Here is a 25,881-nt window from a genome sequence, read left to right on the forward strand (position 1 = left end):
ATCACTCATCCTCTTAGAAGTCTTACTTCTGGGTGTGTAGAAGAGTCATATAGGAGCAAAGTGGGAGAGAGAATGGGCCATCTCCAATATAGGAAGTCTGCAGCCACGGTACACCATTCTGTATAATCCTTCTGGTGGTTTTTTGTGGATTGACAGTCCTTTTGATGGATCCAGGATACCTCAACATCTGTCCAAGATCTTTATGCCTTGTTCATTCACAGTGCCTGTAAATATGCTTTGCTGCACGTAGCTCTCAGAATGTGCCCTGCAAACTGAATCTTTCTTTTATAGGTTGAACTTCTCTCGTCCGGCACCCTTGGGACCTGACTGATGCTGGACAAGCAAATTTACTGAGCCATGGGAAGTCAATATTGTCTAGCATGTTACCAACACTTCCGCTGCTTATTGGGCTCTTAGAAGACATTTAGGGGCAAATTACAGCTAAATAACAGCACAGAACATTGAGAGCCAGGACTGGTGGCTGGAAACAAACTTTATTGGACCATGGGAAACTTGATCATACCCATGATAAGTGGTTGTTCGGCCAACTTACAGTTGTTGCTGGACAAGAGAGGCTCCAGATTGGAGCGTTTCAACCTGTACTAAGATCTCTAAGTAACACTCACTGTGTTCAGACATCTCCTCCAGTTCTTTTGGGGAATTTCTTTAATTGGGTATCGAGGAAGCTAGATTCCTTCCTGCCCCTGTAGTATTTGACTAACCAGTAGTACAGGAACATCAGCGAGAAAAGTGACTTTCAGATGTTGTATTTCAGGATTCATTACACTGCAGTAGAATACATGAGAAGTACTGGAAATGTCATACCATCCCCATAATTTTTAATTAAGCAGAATGGCTGTGGTGGCGGCAACAACCTCCATAAATGCTTTTAAGTGCCAGGCTTCCCTGAACAGCCATGGTATCACATTGATTACACTGAAGCCTCGCTCGCTCACTCTCGGAAGTGTCTAGCAAAGCAAAACTGCAATTTGTTGTTGTCCTGAGCATTGTGTTAGCATCTTTCCAGTTTGTTACAAGTGTTAAATCACTCATTCCAATCTTCTGTGCACACACTCAGCATTGAAGTATTGTCTTGTAGTGCTGACTAATCCTGCAAGAAGTGAACTCCAACTAATATAATGAAGCATGGTTGTAATTAAAATCCTGTGATTTTTATGTAAGGCAGATTAGCAAGTTACATATCAGTAACATAATTGAATCTATATGTAATTTGATAAAACAGTCATGTTCTGGGATCAGTCTACTCAACCTTACAGCTTGTACAGCAGAGGCCAGCAACCCCCAGCACATATGCCAGAGTGGCATGTGAGCTGATTTTCATCGGCACACAAGATGGGAGCTCAGTCCTGACCCTTGTCCCCATGCAGCCCGGAGCTTGCTCAAAGCTATGGCTGCCTGTGGATTAACAAAAGGCCAGCTAATGATGTCAACCACCACCTCCATGGTAAAGCTCTGCCTCTTAATTTATTAATGATGCTGTTTGAAGTAGAACTATTAGTGACTTTAAAAAGTATCACCAACACTGGGACCATACATGCAGGTGAAAAGGTCAGATTTCAGCACTCTGCCTTGGAAAGGTTGCTGACCCTTGCTATACAACCTCACACCAAACTCTTCATACTCTAACCTGACTTTCCTTGGAGAGATTTACCTCTTCAAAAGCCTGTCTTGTTTTGTTAACTCTCTAACTCGAACACTGACCCCAGCTGCAGTTTATTCCTGATGCTGAGCTACCTCTGAGAATTCATTACATTGAGAGCTAGGTGGGTGAATTGGCAGCTGCTTTGAAAGATCAATACTTAAGATCTAAGTTCTCTCTCACACTACATAGACTCTTTTTGGAACCTGAGTTGAATCCCAGCAAGATAGATTTAGACTGGCTATCTTCCTGAAACAGATAAAGCGGAGTCTCATGCAGTTCTGTCCTGTGTGAATCTTTCCATCTCAAGAGGCTTTCTGTTTTGTGTGGGTGCTGAAGAATCTCTAGGACTCATAATGGCAGGTATCCACACCCTTCCCACCCTCCCTCCCCACACACAATTGCTGTGCTGTGCATCTGATGTCATGACCTTTCCTTGGTGTTTGTGTACACAAAGTGCTGTGAAGTCCCTTTGGGGATGAAAGACTCTGTATAAATGTCAAATACTGCTACTCTGGGGACCCCCTAATATGAAATTTGCAATTTATTAAGAGCTCTCCTGCAGGATAACTGACTTCAGCATGTGCATGGAATGCTGGTAGTAACCAGTTCTTTTGTTATGGACTAAAGTGTTCCTTGTTCGGATTGATGTTGTAACACTTAAATAGGTAATGTCTTTTATACAGAAGTCACAAAGGACTTTTCAACTATTAGTTAAGTATTGTGTCACTTCCAAAATAAACTAGTTTCCCCCCTTTTTTTCCTCCTTCAGCTTCTGAAGCCCACCTGTTTGGTGTTTTTTCACTGGGGTGGGCGTGGCAGTAGAATTAGTTGAGCGACCTGTTAACATGGGACAGTCAGGTTATTTTTTTTAAAGTCATTGTTCTTTTAAAAAGGGACAGAACGAAGCACAGTCCCGGCAATGGATGTTTGGAAATGGCTTGGTGTTGCAGGGGACACGATGCAGGCAACTCAAACAATTTCCTCTCATTGGGCAAAGAGACTTCAGAAAAATGACTGTTTGTTTCCAACAGGAGGGGAATGAGGGCAATGTGTTCTGGGAAGATGACACCACGCACCCATAAACGCTTGCTGGGCATTTTTTGCCCATAGTGCACCAGCAAGAAAACCCAGAATGCCACAGGGCTGAGGGAACTGTGGGATAGGTTTTGACAATGCACTGCTGCAACAGTCGACCTTTGGCGATTTAGTGGGGACGCACTAAGTCGATTTTGTGGGCAGGTGCAGAAACTCAACTTCGACTTTATAAAACCCAGTTTTACAAAGTTGACTTTAATAAATTCAACTTTATTTTGTAGTGTAGGTGTAGCCTCTGACAGGTAACCTATGGCAGAGATGGGACTAGAAAGTAACTTTCCCACTTCTGCCCCTTATTCATACTGGTTTACTTTTCAGCAGTGTAGTATTGGGGTAACCCACTGGTTTTATCTGAGCACCAGTGTACTTTTCTCATAAGTATTGCAGATAAAATGGAAGCAGTTGGGAAACTGATATAAGAAACATGCAGCACTATCAAATCCTTTTGTATTTTAAACTGTTAGAAGTTCACAGCTGTACGAGATAGACCATAAAAAAGAAGCACACAATAGCCAGGGACTCAGGTTTCTCATGTACCTTAGGAAATTTCCTGTCTTTGCTGAACAGCTCATGTAAGTGTGAGAGAAGGTACACTGCATGCTGTTGCCTTTTCCCATTTGATCTGCAGATGTCGCTGTTAAACCACTTATGGTAAACTCTTTCATATCTGGCAGCCCTGAGCGGGGGAGGTTGCCATTCAAATATTGTGCATGGTAGAGAAGTATACCAAATGCATAACACTAAAGAAAAATAAGAGCAGATATTAAGAACAAATGTATGCAGAGTTATTTACCAGCAACCATAGTATTGTACATTGTAAACTTGTGCTGTATTTGCTGTTTTTATTTGTATTTACTTTCACTCTACTTATGGAAAAAACACTTACGATTAAAATGCCAGCTATTTGAGAGTTCTGGATAATAGAATGCTGGATATGCAAGAGTTTGTTGAGTCTGGTTTCAGGACTTAAAATGCTGCTTATTTGAATTCCAAAGCTATTGATACTGGCCTTTTTATCTAACCTTAAGTAAAGTATGCAAGTTTCTAAACAAGTCTTACTGAGAGTTTTTAAACTTAAACTTGCATCTGACTTGAGGTGCGGATTGCAACTCATTTTGCTACTCTGCACTAAATCCAGTTGGTATGTTTGGGAATTGCTTTTTAAGGGTGAATGTTCAGAACACTCTAGAGAAGCCTTAGAGTATTAAGCAATTTTGCGGAAAAATATATTTAGACTTAAATTTTCAATAAAATAAGGAAGCCACCAGGTGGCAGTACTTTTGGTTCTGTTGCATCTCAGCTGATGTGGTGTTTCTGGCCCACAGATTCCAGAATCCCATGGACTGAACACCACAGTCTGTCTGACAGAATTCTTCTCCTGTTAGGTAAGCAAGGAGCAGACACCAATTATGCAAATTCTCAGCCAAGCCTTCCCTTTTAATTTTACGTTTTTCAAATTGTCTAAATAAGGAAGTTGCCATCTCATACAGTGAAATTCCAAGCCAGAAACTAGGTAGCGTGCAGTTACGCTACCTTTGTGCAGTGGCTGTGTTTTAAAGGCGGCTTACTCACTGCATGCTGAACATTTTTTGCTCTTGGTGTTGATTATCTGTAGAATTCCTGGGAAGGAGCTGGGGTTGGAAGCTAGTATGGCAGTTTAAGAAAATTGTCTCATGGCTAATGGATTTTATCTGATACTGATTAGCTGTGCAGTGATGCTACAGTAGCCATAGAGATGGTATTAAACTCTGAAGCATTATTCACATACTATGTCTACTCCTTATTGCTTGTGCTCTTGTACATGAATATGAGGAGTGACTCGGGGACTATATGCACAGCCTTTTACATTTTGGCTACCAAGTCTAGACTGAGCTGAAAATACTCTTCAGTTAGTAAAAAAGAGAGAGCCGTGCTAGTCTATATACTATGAAAACAAAAAAGCAGTCCAGTAGCACTTTAAAGACTAATAATTTATTAGGTGAGGAGCTTTCGTGGGACAGACCCACTTCTTCAGATCATAGTCGCACCAGAACAGACTCAATATTTAAGGCACAGAGAACCAAAAATAGTAATCAAGGTTGACAAATCAGAAAAATTATGATCAAAGTGAGCAAATCGGAGAGCAGAGGGGCAGAAAGTCAGTTAGTATTTAACTATTCTGTGGCTTCTGAGAAATGAGTTTCTTTCAGGGGCACGTGTCAGAGCAGCCTTTTGCACACACAGTACATCTAGACTTATCAGTGGATTGACACTTCAGAGGCTGATCGTTTTGGGGTTCCATTTAGGTCATCTAAGACAGTGTCTGTGGTTGGCATTTGACCCTGTACTCCTCACTATCACAGGGAGAAAGGGTGATCAGTGGGAGAAACATTCCCATCGACCTTCCTTAGTGAGGACAGTCAGGTAAATCGATTTATAATAGGTCGAGTCTAGCTACGCCATTACTGTAGCTAGAATTGCATATCGGGAGTCGACTTATTTTCCGAGTATAGACCAACCCAAAGTGTCAGAATAGAAAACTGATGGTTCCCGTAGACGCTTCTCCTGGATCTTGCCGAAGACCTTACAGCATTGTCTTGATACCTTTAGCTTGAATGGGAGATAAGTAGAAATTAAGTAAAACTTTGTGTGGTTGGTCAGTAGTTAGCAGCTCACCCAAAATGTGAAAAGGTTTTTACCATGCAGGGTTCCCTCTCTTTTTTTTTTTCCATCCATGGGCTGAGTAAATTTTGCTATGTGCACCAAGGTATATGTTGATGTGCACCACCAACAGAAACATTCTGCCAGCTGTGGATGCTGTGGGCACTCTGCTAATCAGTGGGGTGACACCCACATTTCTCCTGGGGAGTTGCCAAAGTACTCAGCTTACAGGAAAGCATTGCTACCATGTGAAGATCAAATCTCTTCCTAAGAAAATCCTGAGAAGGTTCCTGTAAACCTATTAGATTCCCTCTAGACATGTGGGTTCCTGGGAACCAGCTGAGTGCAAGGCAGAGTGCTTAAACTGTTTATAAATATGCATATGAATTTGCAATGATATCATTGAAATGAATGACAATGAAGCAAACTCACTTTATATCTACTGAAGAAAAGTCTCTTTCTATTGCAAATTAGGTGTCCACTTTCCTTAACTTCAATTAGTCTAGAGCAGCGGCTCGCAACCTGGGGTCCACGGACCCTGGGCGTGTGCAAGGGTATTTCTGGGGGTCCATGGAAAGAAATAAGAGAAATAAAAATGATTATAGGAAAGAAGGTTTAAGCAAATTGCAAAGTTACAATCATTTTTTAAAATAAGTATCTTCCAATAATGTTAACTGCTGTCTGAAAATCTATGTTGTGGTTTCCTTTTTTTGGTTTAATGAACTGTACATAGCAGCTAGAATTGGCTTTGGGGGGGTCTGTGAACAGTTTAGGGGGATGATTGGGGTGCACACTAATGAAAAGGTTGGGAACCACTGGTCTAGAGGTCTCCCTGTAGGACCACAGCTGGTGGGTACTTACACTCTGCCTCCTCCACAAAGAAAGACCTTTCCTTAACTGAAAGTTTAGATCATGGGTGTCCAACCTTTTGGCTTGCCTGGGCCGCATGGAGTGAAGAGATAATGTAGTTAATGTATATAAATCACATAATAATGTTAAAAGTTTATGATCTTGTGGGGCCGCATTCCTAGCTGTCCAGGGCCGCATGCGGCCCGCGGGCTGGACACACCTGGTTTAGATTCTTAGCACAGAATTTGTGACTTCCCTTCAAAGACCAGTAGAAGCAAGGGTGGAACTGTATGTCCCCTAGTCTAATCATTGGATAACACACTTTCACCTGCTTTCTGAGAGAGATTTCACTATCTTATCTAACCCCCCAAAATACTGTGTGAGAAGGATGTCCTTCACTAGCACTGAACCCCTGAAATGTGTATGATTATTGCTTATTTCATAAAGTGCCCCTGTTGTACTCCTGGCTCAGAATACAATTTCTCATCTCTCTGTGCTCCTGGGCTTCCTAACATGACTGACATCTCCCTGCTCTGTAAACTCTGCACACAATCAAAGGTTTTGCCAAATCTAGACCCCTTATATAAACCATCTCCAGCTCACATTTGCAAGTGTGCTTGGTATCTCCTTGAGATCAGAGATAATGTGAGAGGGTGAGCTGTCTGCTGAGTCAGTCTCCATTGCCTCTTGTTTTTGCCCTGCCGCCCTCCCACACGCTCCACCTGCATGTTGGTCTAACCTTTAGCAGCTGAAATCTTGATGTGGTTTTTCTCTGTGCAATGGGTAGTAGTCAGTAATCTTTGTTTTCCTTTTGCCTAACTGATCTCCCTCCTCCATCAAAAATAGTTGGTTGTTTTTTTTTCCACAAAGAGAAATGACTACAAATGTTTTTGGAGGGGCTGCAGATGAGGAGATGAGTGGTCCTACTACAGCACAAGCAGTTAGCTTTCCAGGGTGTCTCTCTGAGTTGGCAAACAGCCAGAATAATTCAAACATGTCATTTCCTGGAAGCATCTAGTCTCCTTGCAAATGTGACTGCATTTGTATTGTAGTGACAGTTTAATTACCAAGTTGATACTTCACTGTCCTGTACATGATGAGCACAGCCTGCAGAACTGGGTTAGTGACATCTAATGGACTTCAATGGTAACACCCTCCCTTAGTAGTAGAGCTTGAGAGACGGAGAGATGGAATGAATATATTTGATTTCTGCTTTCCTGTGGAATAATAATAGCAACTCATTTCTTTATGTGCATGAAATTAGGTGGTTATAGCTATGTTGGTTGTGCATGTCTGAATTGTCCAAAACATAAACTGTGGGTCTGTTGTTGTTGCTTCCAACACCACCTTGCAGCTTACTAAGTTGTTGAGTTAGCCTGTATTGGTGGTGGGCAGCCTGGGGCCCATGCAACCACCTGTGGCACCCCACCTTCCCTTCTCTGCCACATGCCTCTTGTGCACCTGTTTGCACCTGTTCAAGCTCTGGCAGGGAGGAGGAGCAGCATGAACAGAGAGTGAATCGGGTGATTTGCACTTTCCAAAAGTGCTGGAAGGTTGGGCAGAGCAGGTAAGTGTGGGGCTGTGGTGTCCCAATGTGTAAGTGGTGCATGAGGGGGAGGGGGCAGACAGCAGATGTGGGGGCCACAAGTGGAGCCTCAATGAACCGTAGGCTGCTGTGGCCCACTGAGGGCCACTCATGAGGCCCATTCACCATTATGTTTGCCCATCACTGGCCTATATTAAAACACATTTTGGTATGAATTTCAACAAATCCCTTAATTCATGTGGCACAGGAGATCTCTAAAACCTGGCCTGCATTGTACTGTGCAAACTGAAGACTTCAGAAACTAAGTTCCTTGTTGCAGAAAGGATAGGAAACCATCGCTGAGTTGTGCTCTTCCATCTAGTTGACTGTCTGAACTTGTAGACAAGACAAGAAAACTTTGTCCTGCTGTAAATTTTTGGTGTGTTTTTGAAGTGCAGAACTTCTGAGGTTTTGCTGGAGGATTTAACCAAACAATCTAGCTGTGGGTATTCTTTTCATGTCTGTCCGAATAATTCCTGGTATGAAAGCCCCCTATCAAATGTCAAACTCATATTTTGTTCAAGTTGTAGAACTGAGGTACATAGAACCCTTGAGTTTTTGCCAGAGCTATTTGATTTCTCTAAATACAGAGAAGTATAGAAGTGCTACAGCAGTGGTGCCTTTGCATATTTTCAGTTAGTCTCCTATCTCTGTTCAGGGTGCGTTATACAGCTTCTTTGCTTGGCTTCCTCTTGCGTCTGAGCCTGCATTCCACAACCCTTAGAATAGCATTCCTCCTTTCCTCTACACTGATCCATTTGTTTAGGATCTGTTTAAATTTTGATGCTTAGGAACTGTCTCCAAATCACTTAAATTAACAGACACCTTTATTAGTTACATTCAACCTTTTTTTTTTTTCCCCTGTGGCATTTTACATTTCCTTACTACTTACTAAAAAAAAGTAGCTGTTGACCACTTTAAGTTGCTTGTTGTCGTAGCCTGGTGTGCAGAATTAATTTTGAATCTCAAAATACCATCTGATTAAGTGCTGTTGCAGTTTGCTTATTAGGCAGCAAGCTCTTTTTCAGTTAATAGTCTGGAGGGAAAGTTCTTTTTATGACTGATGGCAGCTTTGACTGGAGAAATCAACTATGTTTTGAATTCTTCCTCCTTTATATTGTGTATACCAGATCTCATTTCTGAGCTCTTCTTTCCTGTGAGAAGAACTTTGCTTCACATCCAGTCCTAACCAGCGGAATTCAGTGTTTTGTTTTTATTACGTCTTGTAGCTGTGGAAGGGCACAAGAGGTATGCAAGAGCAGCTCCGTGGTTAACACTTCACAGAAATCATTTGGACATGAGGCTGTTAAATCAGAGGTGTTCCTCGGTTTCCACTCGGCACCTGTGTTTATCACTGCTGATAACTCTGGACAATTTTTTTTCCCTCCTGCTTGCTGTAATACATGTTGCTCTTGAGGCCAAAAAAGTCAGAACTGGTGCAACTCTTCTCCGGAGTCTAAAGATTATAGTACATCCTGTTCTTCCAGTCTTCCTTGCTTTTATTCCCAACATGCTGGTTTTTATCTTTTCAGTGGGTTTGGATTGATTTGTTTTTTAGTAGTTCATGTAGTTGGTGGAAGCAAACTTTGTGTTTTTACCTCAGTCTCTCTGGGCAAAAGAGGACATTCAGTTCTGTCTGGATTTCTTTAACTGCATTTTCTAGCATGTCTTGTTTTCAGGGACATCAAGTAGTCTACAGAGTTAACTAGCAAACGGAGCAGGTGTCTAAAAGAGCACAGCAGTACTTCCCTATGTCTTTTAAAATTGTCCAGGCCTGCCAATGGGGGTGGGCAAAGGGGCAACTGCCCCATGGTGTGGTGATTTTAAAGGGCTTGTGGCTCCTAGCCACCTCCGGTGCTACTATTGCGACAGTGGTGGCTGTAGTCCCAGGCCCCTTGCAATTGCTGTTGGAGTGCTGTGCCAGGCACTCCAGGGGTTCCTGAGGGGTTTGGGGGAGGGGCAAGCAGTGCTGAGGGCTGGCTGCCATGGCTCTGCACCTTCTGGTGGCTCTTAGTCCTGCTGTAATCTTCACAGGCCTCCTGAGCCCAGAGTGGGAGCCTTTTTTGTGGTTCTGGAAGGGACCTGAAGAGGTCCTCAAACCCATTTCCCTGTACTCACAACAGGACTAAGCACCATCTGACCATCCCTGGCAGGGTCTGTCTAACCTGCTCTTAAATATCTGCAGTGGTTCAGATTCCACAGCCTCCCCAGGCAATTTATTCCAGTGCTTAAAGTTAGGAAGTTCGTCTAATGTCCAACCTAAATCTCCCTTGCTGCAATTTAACCCCATTTCTTCTTGTCCTATCATCTGAAATTAAGGAGAACAATTTTTCTTCCTCCTTATAACATCCTTTTGGACACTCAAAAGCTCCGGTCATGTCCCCCGCAGTCTTCTCTTTTCCAAACTAAACAAACCCAGTTCTTTCAGTCTTCCCTCACAGCTCATGCTTTCCAAACCCTGAATTATTTTTGTTGCTCTTCTCTGGACCTGCTCCAGTTTCTATTCATCTTTCCTGAAATGGAGTGCCCAGCACTGAACACAGTGCTCCACTTGAGGCCAAATCAGCGTGGAGTAGATTGAAACCTTGCCTGGCATACTGGTATTAACACCTCCTGCTCCTGTGAAAAGCGCAGGGAGGTGTTTTTAATTAAAGGATCACACACGTGGTACCTTGCTGCTAGCCAAGCTTCTTGCCCATATCCAGAAGCTCCATGCAGCACCCCATTCCCCAAAAGCTCCTGGCATGCTAGTCTCCTATGCCCTTATTTCAGGGAGGCTTTGTAGGCACCAGCTATGGTGCAGAGGGGATGGAGGAACAGTCTCTCCCTATCAGGTATTGCCCCTCATTCTGTCCTCAGTCAGAGCTCTCTGCCCCTGTTCTCACCTTCTCTCCCTCTTCTGTGCCCCGTTCCCTCATCCCTATGCCAGGATCCTCCATTCTACACCGTAGGATGGTATATGTGCATGTAACCCATCTCCCCCCAATGCATTGCTCTTCATGTTAATTTCTGTTGGGAGGTTGAGCAGGGGTGAGATGAGGTGGTGGTATTGTGGACAGCTGCAGCCATGTTAATGACCTCTGTGTGTGTGTGTGTGGGGGGGACTCTTGTGCCCCTTTACAAAAAGCCCAGCTCCCCAGGCTTTGCCTGCTTTTGCTTTTTCTGATAATGGCGACAGTGGTTCTGCATTTGAGTGCCACATAGCAGAGAGAGCTCATCTCTCTGCTTACCAAGTCCTGTCAAAGTGAATGATGGTGCAGTGCGAGGAAATGATCTTCAGAAGTGCTGGTTTGTATAAATATTTCTGCAGATAACCCTTGGGTGGAGCATATTGCAGAAATGCCCATGACGGTCACCTCATTGGAGAGCCTCTAAAATAGAATGCATAAAACTTAGCAACATGAGCAGAAGTCACATCATCCAAGATATTTCCTTATAAAGTATTGGTGGGGATGCAGAACACTGCCAACAGGAGTGGTCCATACTGCCAGGAATTCCCCTCCTTTTTCCTTTCTCTGTGGCAGTAAAGACATGATTCATGCCAAATCCACACCCTCAGCAGCAAGGTTTGCGTGGGGATTGCTGAGATGTCTGCAAGATTTTGTAACTGTCATGTCTGCAAACTCAGTAACACCAGGATTTGCAAAATAAAAATATTTTTTCAAAGGGTTTGTTGCCCATCATCTAGCCATTCAGAGCAGCAATGGAAACAGCTTTTCAGAAAGCCCTGAACTCAAAAGACATCATTTCTGACAACTTTGAGGCAGCATTTTTATTATCCCTTTCTGCCATTCTAAGTATGAAGAAGTCTAGGGGTCATTTACTTTGCAGAAGCAAAGGATTGTCAGAGCAAACTAAGGCATACTTGTTTACTGCTTAACTCTGTCTCACTAGTTGAGAAGAAATGTCTGGAGAACAATTCCTCTGAGTATAGGATAACAAATATACCTTGAGCTCCAGAGAATTTTTTTTAAAACCTGTATTTATTTCTATATTCACTGTTGGATCATATTGAGTACCAACCAGATGCAAGAACCAAAGACTCTGAAGTGTAAATTACTTTGGTTAATTATTTTGGGAAGAGGCTGATGTGAGCTTTGGAAAGTTTCACTTTGCTTGGCTTGTCAGTGTTTCTAACCCCTCTTGGGAACTGGAGTTATAGGAGATCAGGCTAATTCTTTAGAGGCCTGGTCTCTCTCAAAACAAAATGTAGGCCACTATGCAAAGGGGTCTCAAACTGGGTGACTGGACAATAAAATGGCAGACAAAATTGTGTTGATCAATGCAAAGTAATATATACTGGAAAACCTAGTCCCAGCTACGCACATGAAGTGACAGAGTCTAAATTAGCTGTTGATGTTATGGGTAATTCTGTGAAAACATCTGCTGAATGTGCAGTGGCAGTCAGAATAGGGAACACTGTTGGGAGCTATTAGGAGAGGGTGAATAAAAGAGAAAATATAAAAAACCCACTCTACAGATCCATGCCACATGTACCCCTTGAGTACTGCTTGTGGTTCTGGTTGCCCAGTCTTAAAAGGGGGCATATTAGAATTGGAAAACATACAGTGAAGGGCAACAAAAATAATTAGAGCTATGGAACAGCTTCCACGTGAGGGGAAATTAAAATGACCAGGGCTGTTTGTCTTAAAAGAAGAGATGACTAAGGGTGGATATTTTTATGGAGGGCTGTTTTTATTTTTATATTTATAATATAGATAAAATCATGACTGGCATGGAGACAGTGACTAAGGAAGTGTTATTTAGCCCTTCATAGAACACAAGAATCAAGGGGTCACCCAGTGAAATTAACAGGCAGCAGGTTTAACACAGACATAGGGAAGTACTGCTCTTCTGGTGGCTTGTATGGCATGCGTGACAGCCTGCCTTTCACCACAGCGTAAAGTCCAGGCTGCAGTGCATAGCGCTGTGCAGCTGAGGGGAGGCATAGGGCAATGCTCTGGCAGCACCTTCATGCTGGATCCTTTCCCTGCTGCCAGAGTCTTTCTCTGGATGGGGAAAAGATTTCAGCAGCCGGGAGGCAGCAGGACACAGCACTGCTAGAAACAGCAGTGTAGATATGGGAAATGTAGGTAGGGAGTGTAGGGAGCCATGCAAAGTAGACATGCTAGATTTTGGCATATCTAGGCCTACTGATGTGGCAGCTGCTCCAAGGACCAGCGACTTAAAGGGGCCTGGGGCTCTGAGCTTCTAGCGTGGGCCCTTTAAATCACTACCAAAGCCCAGCATGGCACAGTCAGGGCAGCACTGAGGGCTGGGGTGGGAGGGAGGCTAGTCCTCAGCCCGGCACCTTACACCCAAGGCCTTGCCTCTTTGGGGGCCCTGGAGCCAAGCCTGCCCACTCTTCTCAGGGCCTGGTGAAGGCTGTCACAGTCCTGGGAGTAACTCTACTTGCACAAGCAGTTCCTTAGCATCTAAACAACTGCTTATACCCTTGCCAGGTTGGGTGTATAGTGCCTGTACTGTACATGCTGGCACAATTGTAGACCCAGCTTTTAACTGAGACCTTTTGGGCAGAGGCCCATCTTCTGTGTGTATTCGGTGAAGCACCTAGCACAGTTGTGAACAGGAATGAAAAATCTGTGCTGCAGGGAAGTCGGCAGACACACAACCAGATGGCTGGAAAGTCCTGAATTCTGGTGGTGAGAGCGTTTGTGCAACGCTCTTGGACTTTGCCTGGGAAATCCATGTACATTTATTTGCTAGTGGGAATGTTTTCAAAGCTGGCCCTTTTCTGGTGGGATTGTTACCTTCTAGAACCTCCCAGAAGCAATGCCTTTCATCTGTCTATCCTTCTAGTATGGGGAGGCTGCCTCACTTCTTCAAATGAGTTTACACCTTTCTGTTTTCATTAGCTTTGGAAAATGGCCCTTCTTTCCCACAGTAAGGTGCTAGATTTGACAGTTTTCTCTTCAGCCGAGCAGTTTCCCAGACCCTTATCATCATGAACTTTTGCATCTGGAAAATGTATTAATGGGAGAAGTTGTAGTTCTCAGATTAAAACAAGCCTAATCCTGGGCTCAAAGGGCCATTTACAAGCTATGTTGTGGCAGATTGTGGCATCATGCAGCACTTCAGTAGTGGAGGTATCTTTAAAATGCTAACCAGGGTAAACTGCTCAAGAGTACAGTGTAGATGTTGCCTTCATGGGGCAGTGGGCAGAGTATGCACGTAACTCTGTCCCTCCTCCTGCCTCTTCCCCCCACTCCCAAAGTAATTAGTTTACATCGGGGTCTCAAGTCTTCCTAGTGGGCCAGGAGGCACCCATCTCTGGCAGTGTGTGTGTGCGTGCGTGCGTGCATGCGTGCGCGTTTCCCGCCCACCTCTCCTGGCCCTATCTGCCAGTTAGTGCACTCCCCACTTGCCGGCTCTGTATGACTTACACCCCTTCTCTCTGGGGCCCCCAGTGCCACTATTGGAAGTGCAGTAGGGCTAGAATGGCTTCTGGCTGTGAACTCTGCACCATTGCAAGCAAATCTCTGCATGTGCAGAGCTGTTCATCCATAGGATGGTTCAGCAGGGCCCTACGGTGGCTGCCCCAAGCGTCCTATGGATGAGTTAGTCTGTGGGTCCCTGGGCAGGCAGGGTTTGGGTCCCCTGGCCTTCACACTCTGCCACCATCTCCCAAGCCAGGCAGTCATGCAGTTAGGGTGTTGTACTGACTTGGTGAAGCAGAGTGACCAGCCTGGCCTGGGAGATGGCAGGGGAGCAGAGCAGAGGCTGCTGTGTGCTCCACTTCCCCACAGCTCCTGATGCTGTAGGCCCCCAATAATCCTCCAGGTGTTCATTGGGGGAGGGGTCTTGAGGAAGGAGGTGCAATGTGGAGGAAGAGCAAGGGGCTGGACTTGCGGGAAGGATACGCACCAGCAGCCATGCATGGGCTGAACTATGGAATTGCTTGGACCATGCATTTGAGGCCTCTGGTTTAAATGGTGAGGCACTGCTTTGGGGAATAGAGTAAGGGCACTCCTAAACCTTGTGGCTGTGTGCTTCAAAAGGGCCACGCGTGGCCAAACAGAGCTGCCCTGGTCTCAATGTAGCATCATGCTGCTGGAGTCTTTCTCTGCCACAGCCAGGCCAACTGTGGGGAAAGACTAGCAGTGGGAATAACCTGCTCTACACTACAGCATTCAGCTACACACGCCCTGTTGCCAGTGGTTTGCCACATAGACGTAGGCTAAAAGACCTTCTCCTTGGCCTTGTCTTCACAACTTTTGGGGGAAATTCTCTCATGGTGTGCTCCTATTACCACAGCCCCAGCATCGGTAGCAGTGACTAGGGAGGTCTTAGGCAGTCACCAGTGTTTAACAACCATACTTGTCAGACCTTTATTGCGCAGGGTGAAATGATGTGCTGATTAAGAACACCAGTGCTCTGGCTACATTAGCACTCTGTTGGCTGACAGTGGATGGTTGTAACAATGAGAGACATCACCAATAAGTCTTGAATATAATTCCAGAGGTATGCATCAGTCAGGCAATTAGCAAAGTTGTGATGCAAGAGATTTTATGCAGCAAACTTCTGAAGGAGCAACACTTGAACTGGCAGCCTTTCATTGATATACAATGAGCTTTTGCTGCAGTGTAAATATGTGGCCAGCACAGCTTATTTTGTGAGGGACCCACATAAGATTTGACATGTCAGTGTGTCACAGCCATGTAAATTGTGAGTTTCCTGAAGGCTTGTAAGATGGAAGCCTTCACTGGCTTTATGTCCTCCACTGGAATTATGTCACCGCTGGTGGTGAAATGTTATACCCCATGCCTTAATTCTGCGTGGATTGAAAATACATTGAGGGGAAGCAAGTATCCTTATAGTTCCCATCTGGCTTCCGTTTAGTTGCCTTTATGGAACATCTTTTCAGAGGAAGAGGTGGTATTCTGATTTAGAGAAAATATGGATTCTGGTTGTTTATCTTTGCGCTTTTTGTTTATCTTGTTGTTTAACTTAGCCTGTTGGCCTGGGGGGAGGAAGAAGTCAGTTACAATCATAGATACAACCATCTATTGTTAACTGGCAAACTCTGATTCAGTTTGTGTATGAACTTCACATACACCTGAAACAAGCGTTGAGCAGTCTAAAATTCTAGTGCTCTAGGAAGTATGGTGCAGAGGACTCGTCAGCATCCTCACATGACAAGCATTCTTCAAGAATGGGAAACTGACATAGAAAGAATATTGCTCAGTACACATTGATCTTCTAAGCTAGACAAACTTTTTACCAAGCTAAGGCCAAAGTCTGGTCTGCATACTCCCACCTACTTACATCTGTCAGGCTATCTCTTCTTAGCCTGAACAAGGCACTTGAACAATAATGGCCATACTGGGTCAGACCAAAGATCCAGCTAGTCCAGTGTCCCGTCTTTTGATGGTGGCCGATGCCAGGTGCTCCAAAGGGAGTAAACAGAACAGAGTAATCGTAAAGTGGTCCCTCTCCTGTTATCCACCTGCAGCCTCTGACAAACAGAGGCTAGGGACGCCTTCCCTGCCCATCCTGGCTTATCGCCATTGATGGACCTATTCTCCATCAATTTATGCAGCTCTCTTTTGACCTCTGTCCTAGTCTTGGCCTTCACAACACCCTTTGGCTAAGAGCTTCACGCTTGACTGTGCGTTGCGTGAATTAAAACATCCTTCTGTTTGTTTTAAACATGCTGCCTCTTACTTTCATTGGATGGCCCATAGTTCTTGCGTTATGGGAACATATATAAATAACTTTTCTTTCTCCGTACCAGTCATGATTATATAGAACTGCACCTTTCTGATTAAAAGTAGCCCTACGGAACATAATCTAATGGCTATGAATTTATGATTACAGAAGGATATAATTATCTACCCCTTCTTCCTCCCTTCTTTTTCTGTGGTTAAATGACTCCATTATTACCAGTCATGATACCAATGCATATTGTGGTGTTACACACACTACTTCTGGCTTATGCCGTCTCTTGTAAAGCTGCTGATGCGCAGAACCTAGTTGGAGGGGCACACACAGATAAACTTTTCCAACAGTGAAGTGCTACTCTGAGTTTCTGGCAATCTTGGGAATTGAAGACAAAATGCTGTTTGTCCTTATGATAGTTAAGAATACGCCACAACTGTCTTGATGAAAACTGTTCCACTGTGCAATTAACTTTGCTGTCAGTTTTTCCTAATCAAAGCTTATTTTATCCAGTTTGAACTTCAGCCAGTTGCTTTTGGTTTTAAAACTGGGTCCAATGCTAACAGTTGGTTTCTTTTCAGGTATTCTGACTTGCTTCCATCCACTGAGCTTAAAAGAAATGAGCTCACTGTTTGGTCTTTCCCAGTAGGCCATACTAGCAGTCTTTTCTCAGTACTCCTATGACTTCTGTTCTCCAAAAATGCACTACTTGAGCTTTGCTTTCCACAACTGGCGTCCCCTTGGGGCAGGCCAGTTCTTTCCTTTTTTTAACCTCCTTGTCAATTTAACAAATAACAGAACTCATCGTGTTTGTGCATGGTACAATGCAGTTAATGTTGTCTTTGTTTTACCTTTCATCCCTTTCTCCCTTGTTTTCAGTTTAGTGTTACCTTGGACTTCTTTTCAGGGCTTCATTTTTTTTTTGGAGAGAGAGTGTTCTGAGTGTGCTGTCCTTTAATACTTCACTTGGCAGTTAAAAGGGCAGAGGATCCACAGGGATGGAACTTACCAAGAACAGTTGTCCCCACCCCTTTTGAAAATGATTTTTCTTCCAGCTCATTTAAATACTTAGGCTAACATGTTCACAGCACTCACATGCTAAGTTCATGCTTACAAGATCCTGTCTGCTGCTGGACCCCATTTTCTTTGAAGAGTACAAACCTAGCAAAACTGTAGCACCGAGCATCTCTGTGATTTGCAGAGACCATCTGAACACAAATCAAGCCTACTGAATCCTTTTTTAGCTTTTGGCTTGTACATACATTAGCCACAAAGCTGTATTTGTTGGAAAGATTATCCCTGTTCAGACACCAGTGCCTTGTAATAGTTTCTCCTGTCGCCCTTTCCTTTTGGTTCCCCTCCATAACCTCGGGTGCCTTCGCTTTATCCCGTGTCTTTCCAGTGACATTATGTCGTTATTTTCTACACTGGTTTATTGTCTTGCATTCTGCATGGGCCCTGGGCCTTTGTGGAGGGGAAATCTTTTGCGTTTTCAAAAAGATGCCCAACTGTGTTACCACCAGGGGTAGTTCTGGGAACTGGCAAGACAAAAGGATTAATGGAAAACAAAAATACTACTTGTGTAGTCCCAAGTGGGACAGAAATATGTGGCATGACAGACACTGCTGACGTACAGTTCAGAGCCAGGCCTCTGCGTGTTGGCTGCCTGCTGTGTTCAGCAAAGCACCATTGAATAAAACGAATGGACAGTTTAATTTAGATGGGGGTTCTAAGGAGGGTCTGAGAAACGGCCTTCTGCTCTGGCGTGTTTTCCTGCCAACGAATGGGAGTGCTAAGCATGTGACATCCAGGTAGCCATAGTCTACTTCATGTCCACTCACCACCCAGAGGGCGTGGGGGACAGTGATAAACAAAGTGCTTATTTCAGCAAGGCAACAAGGGCAGGTATCTCCCACCCCCATGTAAGCACCTACACCATAGGTTAGTTACGCTACTTCAGGTGGCGAGTTCTGAATGGAAATGCATTTTCCCTTCTAATGCTGAAGAAAGGTGCAGGTGATTTGTATCCACTTCCTGAAGGACTCTGAAGGCAGCTTTCTAGGAACACAGATATTTATGGTCTCCAAACATTGCCCTCCTGCCAGCAGATTGGCATGCAAAAAATATCACAGTGTACTACTGAATAGTCAGCTACAAACTAACTTACCTGCCATTTACAGCCAGGCCCAGTCAGGAAGGGGAGAAAATCATCTGTACGCGATTGCGTGTTTTGGTAGTCTAGCATCAGAAAGTGCTGGGTTCTTTGCCACTGTTTGTGTGAGTGAGGTGGGAGTTGGGGGAAGGAAGAATTCCATTTGTTTTGGGTAAGCAGAAGTGGTGCATGATTTTCTTTTGGCTTTCCCAATATTGTGCTCTGAACTGTCACTGCCAGGCAGGTTCAGCTGCAGTCTTGCTTCCACGTTTTTAGTGTGAAGGGCCAGTGGATTATTAAGGCTGAGTGATGGCAAGGGAGCAGATAAAGCATTTTTTTTGTTTTGGATGCTCTTGCCTTCACAAAAGCGGTCACTGTCTATGCAACAAGGCCTTAAGGGTATTTGGGAATGGACTGCTGCAGTAGTCTGAATCCAGCTTTGTGACTCTCAGGCTTGGAGCCAAACTAGCACCTTCCACATAAGGCAGGGTAGTCAGCTGGGAAGTAGCTTAGCACAGCCCTTTGTTGAGGTAGGCAAGAAGTGGCTAATGACACCCAACACCTCATTTGTTTGTTTTTGGTAATGAGTTTCCCACATTGTTGGCAGGGTTGTAAATTGACAGAGGAGCTCAGTTGACCAAAATCACGGAGTTATTTTGTGATGGAGAGAATTATTCTCCTGCCAGTCTGGAAAGAGAAGTGTGCATTAACGTAAGCTCATGGAGGCAGCAACCATGTGATGCATCTGATGAAGCGGGTCTTTGCCCATGAAAGCGTATGCTCTAAAATATCTGTTATTCTGTAAGGTGCCACAGGACTTCTTGTTGTTCCCCAAGTAATGAAGCTTATAATTAGTCAGCTGTTGGATTTTTTTTTTTGTTTTTTTTTCCCTGTTCACCCATTTACACTCAGTTAAGGTCCCAGCTGTGCACACTTTCAAACAAGCAGTTTTGAAGTTTCTGGGCTTACAGCCCATCTCTCCACTTAGTTGTGTGAATGCAAGTTGTCCTGACCTTGATCATCTGTCACCAGACTGCAAATTTGCTGTGGACTTGTTTGCATTCTGAAGAGAAGGCAATTCAGCTGTGGGAGCTAAAGAGACTGTAGTTTTCAAGGCTCAAAACATTGGGTGCATCGTGCACATGGGCATGAAAGTTAACTCTGAGTTGGAGAAGAAAGGAATATTGTCTGGTAGTGTGGCAGGCAACATGATCTTGAAAAGACAGATACAAAGGCAAAACCAAATGAAACTTGCATGGGGCTGGAGAACTACAGGTAGAACCTCTCTTGTCTGGCACCCTCAGGACCTGAATGGTGCCAGACAAGAGAATTTGCCAGACCGTGGGAGGTTAATATTGTCTAGCACATTACCACTACTTCCCCTGCTTACTGGGCTCTTACAAGACATTTGGGGTAAATTAGATCTAAATAACACAGAACATTGAGAGCCAGGACTGGTGGCTGTAAACAAACTTTATGGGCCCACGGGAAACGTGGCCACACCCATGATAAGTGATCATCCAGCTAACTAAAGTCATGCAGTTGTTGCCGGACGAGATATTTCCAGGTTGGAGAGGTTCAACCTGTAGTATTTACTGCACTTTTCACTTAGGAAGGAAGACTGTATGAAGCAGCCTCTCTATGTTTACCTTTCCTGTTGACATCATTCACTCCTATTTTGAGAATGTGTATCTTCCTGTTCTGAACTAGGGATCACCAAATGAGATTAATGGGCAGCAGGTATAAAACTAACAAGTTTTTATTCATGCCATGCACGGTCAGCCTATGGAACTCCTTGCCAGAGGGAGTTGTGAAGACCAGGACTTTAACAGGGTTCAAAAAAGAACTAGATAAATTTGTGGAGGTTAGGTCCATAAAAGACTGGTAGCCAGGATGGGGAGGAATGGTGTCCGTAGCCTCTGTTTGTTAGCGGCCGGAAATGAATGACAGGGCAGGGATCACTTAGTGGCTGCCTGTTCTGTTCACTCCCTCTGGGGCATCTGTCATTGGCCACTGTCAGAAGACAGGACACTGCTCTAGATGGACCTTTGCTCTGACCCCGTTTGGCCATTCTTATGTTCAAAATATGACTGGAAAACTTGGTAATTCCTGTGTTTTTGGGGTTTCTTGTTTTAGGTTTTGTTTGTTTTGGCTTTGATTGGCTTCCAGAGCATTAAGAGCCCATCCACAAGAGAAATGCGTGTTTTGTGGCAGTGTTGAACCCACCTTCTGTGGACGTGTGAATCTTCCATTTCAGTAGACCCTTGATTTTTACGGATCCTGATTTAGTGGACTTCGGGAACAGTGGACGTCCACCAGATGCATGTTGTTCCCAAAGCTCGCTTAATCAGGGCCGTGAAATCCTAAATCCCTCCCGTCCCCCCCACTTCAAAAAAAAAAAAAAAAATTCAGAGACTTACCTGACCCATCGCTGCCTGAACCGTTGCCACTGCCAGAGCTGCCGTGTGCTCCTCCCACCACGGATGGGGCACGTATACAGGCAGATGGGACTTGCACAAGCCCCCAGCCCTGGTAAGAGGAGCATGTGATGGCTGTGGTGGTGGTGGCGGCTCCTCTAGCTGCGTGGCGTCTGGCAGCTCCAGCTGGCTCCAGCAGCATGGCACCTGGTGGCTCCAGACACCCACCAGCTATAGCCACCTGGGGTCCAATAGATCCAGCCATAGCACTGGGCTCTGGCTCCTCCTGCAGCAGGTGAGTAGCAGGTCTTTGGGGGGGGGGGCTGGGGGAGCCTCGCAGGGTGGGTCTCAGTAAACCCTCTGATTTAGCAGACACCCAGGTTTAACGGACGCCTCTTCCCACCCCCGTTACTCTATTAAATCAAGGGTTTACTATACTCCTAAGATAATGATTATAGGGTCTAATCAGCTTCCTCAGCTGACTACAAAATGCAGCTTTGACAGGTGGGGGGTGGTGCAGTTTGTTTTTGTTTAGACCTGTTTTATTAAGTATTATGGTGGCTTGTAGGTAAATACCCAAGAGTTCTGCATCTCTGGAAGACTGACTTTCCCTCAGCTTGTCCTCAGGTGTGTGGCAGTTCATGTTGCTTTGCAATCAGCTGGTGGGGGTTGCTATGCAGTAACACAAGATACTGCATTCACGCTCAAGTGCCTGCCCCACGTTCTTGCCAGCTCCTGGGACAGGAAAGGATGAAACTGAGAACTGGATTCATTTCCTGATCAAATGCTTGGCACTTCCCAAAATATAAAGATTCTTTAATGAAGTAGTAAAGCACTCTGTCGGAAAGGTATGCATTTTCAACCAATTGAAAAAAAAATAGCTGTTCTGTGTGTCCATTCAGATCATTGTGCTTTTCAATCCATCTGAATCTTTTCTTTTTTTAAAATTTTAAATGGGTAGGTTTCTTTGGCTTTGATAAGAGCTAGTTCTGCAGGTGTTATGTCTAAAAGATAGTGCCTGAAGAAAAACTCCTATGTGCAAGGTACCCATGGGTTTCAGAATTTGTTGTTGAGCTTAGCTTACAAGCTATTTAGGATGCAAGATTGCTTCCTTTTTGGATTTTAACCATACAAGTATGACTTCTCCAACACAGAGTAATTATCTTTTTTACCATCTGTCTAGACGTACCAGCATTTTCAGTGACCATTCATCTAACTTTATTTCAGTCATATACACACTAATAACAGTGGGTACTGTGTGTTCCAGAGACATCCAGCAGTACTTACATCCAGTAATCACAGGTACAACTGCTGTGTGTTAAGTGGAAGCTGCAAAGTTTAAAAAAGCAGAAGGTATTTGATTAACCATCTCTACCTTCTCTTCAACATTTAAAGTAAATGAGTGCTTCAGTAAAGTAGACAACTTGGAATTCACTCATAAGAAATGCAAGCTAATTCTTGTGACTTTCGTAGTTATAAGTTTGTGCTAATTTACTGCAGAATGATTAAAAACAAAATAAAGGAAAGGAAACGTCAGGATCCTGGCTCTTTCAGATGAGAGTGGCTGTGTTCCTTTCTAAAGTTTAGAACTTGAATTTCATAGGAACGATGTTTTGAGACTCCGCGCATAAGGCCTGATTATAAAAACATCTTGGATCTAACAGAGCCCAGTGCTATTTGTTGTGGTGTGTGTTGAGCTTGGCGGACTCTTTGGAGCAGACTTGGGCTGGCTTGTGAGCATTACAGAGGCAGCCCTGTCCTCTAGGGCTGTGTACAGATAGCAGTGCTTTTTGTTGTCCTCCAGCCTTTGTGGCTGATTCAGAACATCATTAGCCTGAGAACCCTGGGAGCTTGTTATAAGGGGAAATGTTAGGCTCCAGGTTCTGTGCAGCTGTGGGCAAGGAGGCAAAGGAGATGCTACAGGGGGATGTGCCAAGGGAGATAACTGCTCTGAGCACAGGAAGGAGGACCTCCTGAACCCATTTAGTTCATTTATGATGGTGTGGCTAATCTGGAGGCAACATGTCCTTCTGAATGTCTAATAAGTTACATCATGGTTAACTACAGTATCTCAGGTAGGTCCCATCTACACTACGAGGCCGCCGTGACCACAGCTTAACATATGACTTGGTATTGCTGGGTAGTTGACATAAAATTTGGTTACAGCCCTGTATAAGTCCAAGGGGCACAGGTTGAGGTGACAAAGTTTAGCCCAGTTTTTTATACACTGCAAGCCCAAACTAGCTGTTTTCTATGTCCAGAGTGTAACGACTATGCCCATGCTATAGAAGGAATAGCAGTGTTTGCAGAAGGTAGGATTTGACAGAATATGTAGTAGCTTTTGGGCCTTTCTTGGTATTTATGTTGCTTTTGCATGTCCTACGTGCTCCTTCCTGTCTTTTGCTGTTGGGTTTTTTTGCCCTTTCCCTCAAAGAACCTTCCTTTCAGGTACGCTCATTCCAACCCTCTAATCAGAAAAAATGTGTTAAAACTTCAAGGGCTAAAGCAACTGAGTGAGGTTACTTCGTGCAGCATTTGCTGTCTATGACCCTTCTTTAGTCATCTGTGCGTAAGTTTTTTTTGTTTTTTTTTTGGTTTATCATTTTAATGAATAGGGTTAATGCCGTACAAAATGTGACACTGCTGTAGGAGCAAAGGCTGTTGGGTGAGCAGTTGCTTTATTGTGAACTTCCTGGCTATTCTGTAGCCCTGCCAACAGCACTGTGAGCCTGCGAAGGAAGACTCCTGTTCTGTCCTTGGTCAGAACACAGTCTGCTCTGCAACTCTCTCTCTTGTGTACCAAAATAGACAAGCTGTACTTCTCATTCAGAGAGGGTTGCTAGAAGGCATCAAACATTCACAGCTCTGGAATATCACTGGTCAAAAAGATACGGCTCTACAAGCCACGTTTAAAAATGCAGGCACTGTATTGTCCTGACGATAGAGAGGTGGCAATTTCATTAAGGACCTGAATGTGTAAACATGGCAGGTGGCTGATTTTACTCATGTGAGCAAAGCTAGACATGTACTTAAGTGTTTGTAGAAATGAGCAGGAGGGTTGCATCAAATTTAAGGAGCCACTGTTAAATTGGTTATAAGACTGCCCACACAAGGATTTTGCACAGACAATCTATTTTTGCTTAATTTGTGCAAACTGTATAGAAACAACCTGGTGAATTATTTTAGGCAGAAAGTTGGATTTCACACCAATATTCTTTCTAATCTTTTTTCCCATCTGTGTGTAGAGTAAATTTTGTTATCCAACTAGGGCATATGTGAATGTGCATCACCAGTCAAAACAAAAAAACCTGTCTGTGGGCACTCTGTAAATCATCTGGTTGGTATTTGAATCTCTCCAGAGCTGTTGCACAAGCACATATTTTATAGGGAACGCTGCTTCCTCATCGCACCTTGTCTCGTAACTGTATTAGACTTTTGTAAGGTACAAATAAATCCACGATACACCCCCCTCTGAATACAGTGTACAGATGTGGTCTCCTCATCTCAAAAAAGATATATTGGCATTGGAAAAGGTCCAGAAAGGGGCAACAAAAATGATTAGTGGTTTGGAAAGGGTGCCCTATGAAGAGAGAGTAAAAAGACTGGGACTTTTCAGCTTAGAAAAGAGATGATTAAGGGAGGATATGATAGAGGTCTATAAAATCATGACAGGCATAGAGAAAGGGAATAAGTAAACAAGGAAAAGTCCTGTTGCACCTTACAGACTAACAGATTTTTTGGAGCATGAGCTTTCGTGGGCATAGACCTGCTTCAGCAGATGCATGTGCCACAGGACTTCTCATTGTTTTTGTGGATACAGACTAACACAGCTACCCCTCTGATACTTGTCACCATGCAAGGAAAAGTTAATTACTTGTTACCAAAACATACGAACTACAGGTCATCAAATGAAATTAAGAGCTGGCAGGTTTAAGTATTTTCTCACACAACAGCCAACCTGTGGAAGACTGCAAGAAGATGGTGTGAAGTCCAATACTTTAACAGAGTTCAAAGAAGAACTAGATAAATTCAGGGAGGTTGGGTCCATCAATACTTATTAGGTAGGATGAGTGAGAGTGGTGTCCCTAGCATATATTTGTCAGAGGCTAGAAATGGATGACAGGAGAGGGATCACTCAGTGATTCCTTGTTCTGTTCACTCACCCTGGGGCACCTGGGATTTGCCACTGTCAGTAGACAGGATACTGGGCCAGATGGACCTTTGGTCTGACCCAATATGCTCGTTCTTATGTTATTAAATAATGCCCCTTGTCCAGGCATGCACAAGTCAGCCTAGTAAGGGTTGGATTAGAAGGCCAATTTTCTGCTTATTGGGTCAAGCTTCCAACCTACTCACTCCTCAACATTAGATGAAAGCCTTTTCTTTTCTGACTGTTCTGCTTTTCGTAGTGCCTTGTATTTCCTAGCTATTCTGTTTTGAACAAGTGACTCTGTCCTCCCCTGGAAAAAATGTCAAGTGGGCATTCTTCTTTTACCTGAGAGAGGGGAAAAAAATAGTAATAACTTAAAAAAAAATCTCTCTCTTTCTGTTCACAATAACTACCTGGGCTGATTTTAATGTCAAAGCTATGTCCCTGCTTTTATGGCTGATGACCTTTATTTTTTGTTGTTGCTCCTTTAATGCACAGGAGTTAATCTGGAACAACTAGAAATCGATGAGTATCGGAGGAGTAACTGTGTTAGTCTGTATCTGCAAAAACAACAAGAAGTCCTGTGGCAACTTATAGACTAACAGGTATTTTGGAGCATAAGCTTCCACGTCTTTGCCCACAAAAGCTTAT

General features: G+C 44.0%; 1 protein-coding gene across 23 annotated transcripts in view; it reads left to right on the plus strand.

Annotated features, from left to right (window-relative positions):
* Window positions 1-25,881, plus strand: part of GNG7 (G protein subunit gamma 7) — a 141,316-nt gene that overhangs the window by 41,939 nt on the left and 73,496 nt on the right. For 6 of the 23 annotated variants that reach the window (XR_012642628.1, XR_012642632.1, XM_074978114.1 and 3 more), the window contains one exon: window positions 4,084-4,143. The exons of the other annotated variants lie outside the window; for them this stretch is intronic. The gene's annotated coding sequence lies outside the window, so the exon portion shown is untranslated. The remainder of the gene's footprint in view (window positions 1-4,083; window positions 4,144-25,881) is intronic. 23 annotated transcript variants of the gene reach the window in all.

This window comes from Carettochelys insculpta, chromosome 27 (assembly GCF_033958435.1).
Source record: "Carettochelys insculpta isolate YL-2023 chromosome 27, ASM3395843v1, whole genome shotgun sequence".
In the NCBI taxonomy this organism is placed as follows: Eukaryota; Metazoa; Chordata; order Testudines; family Carettochelyidae; genus Carettochelys; species Carettochelys insculpta.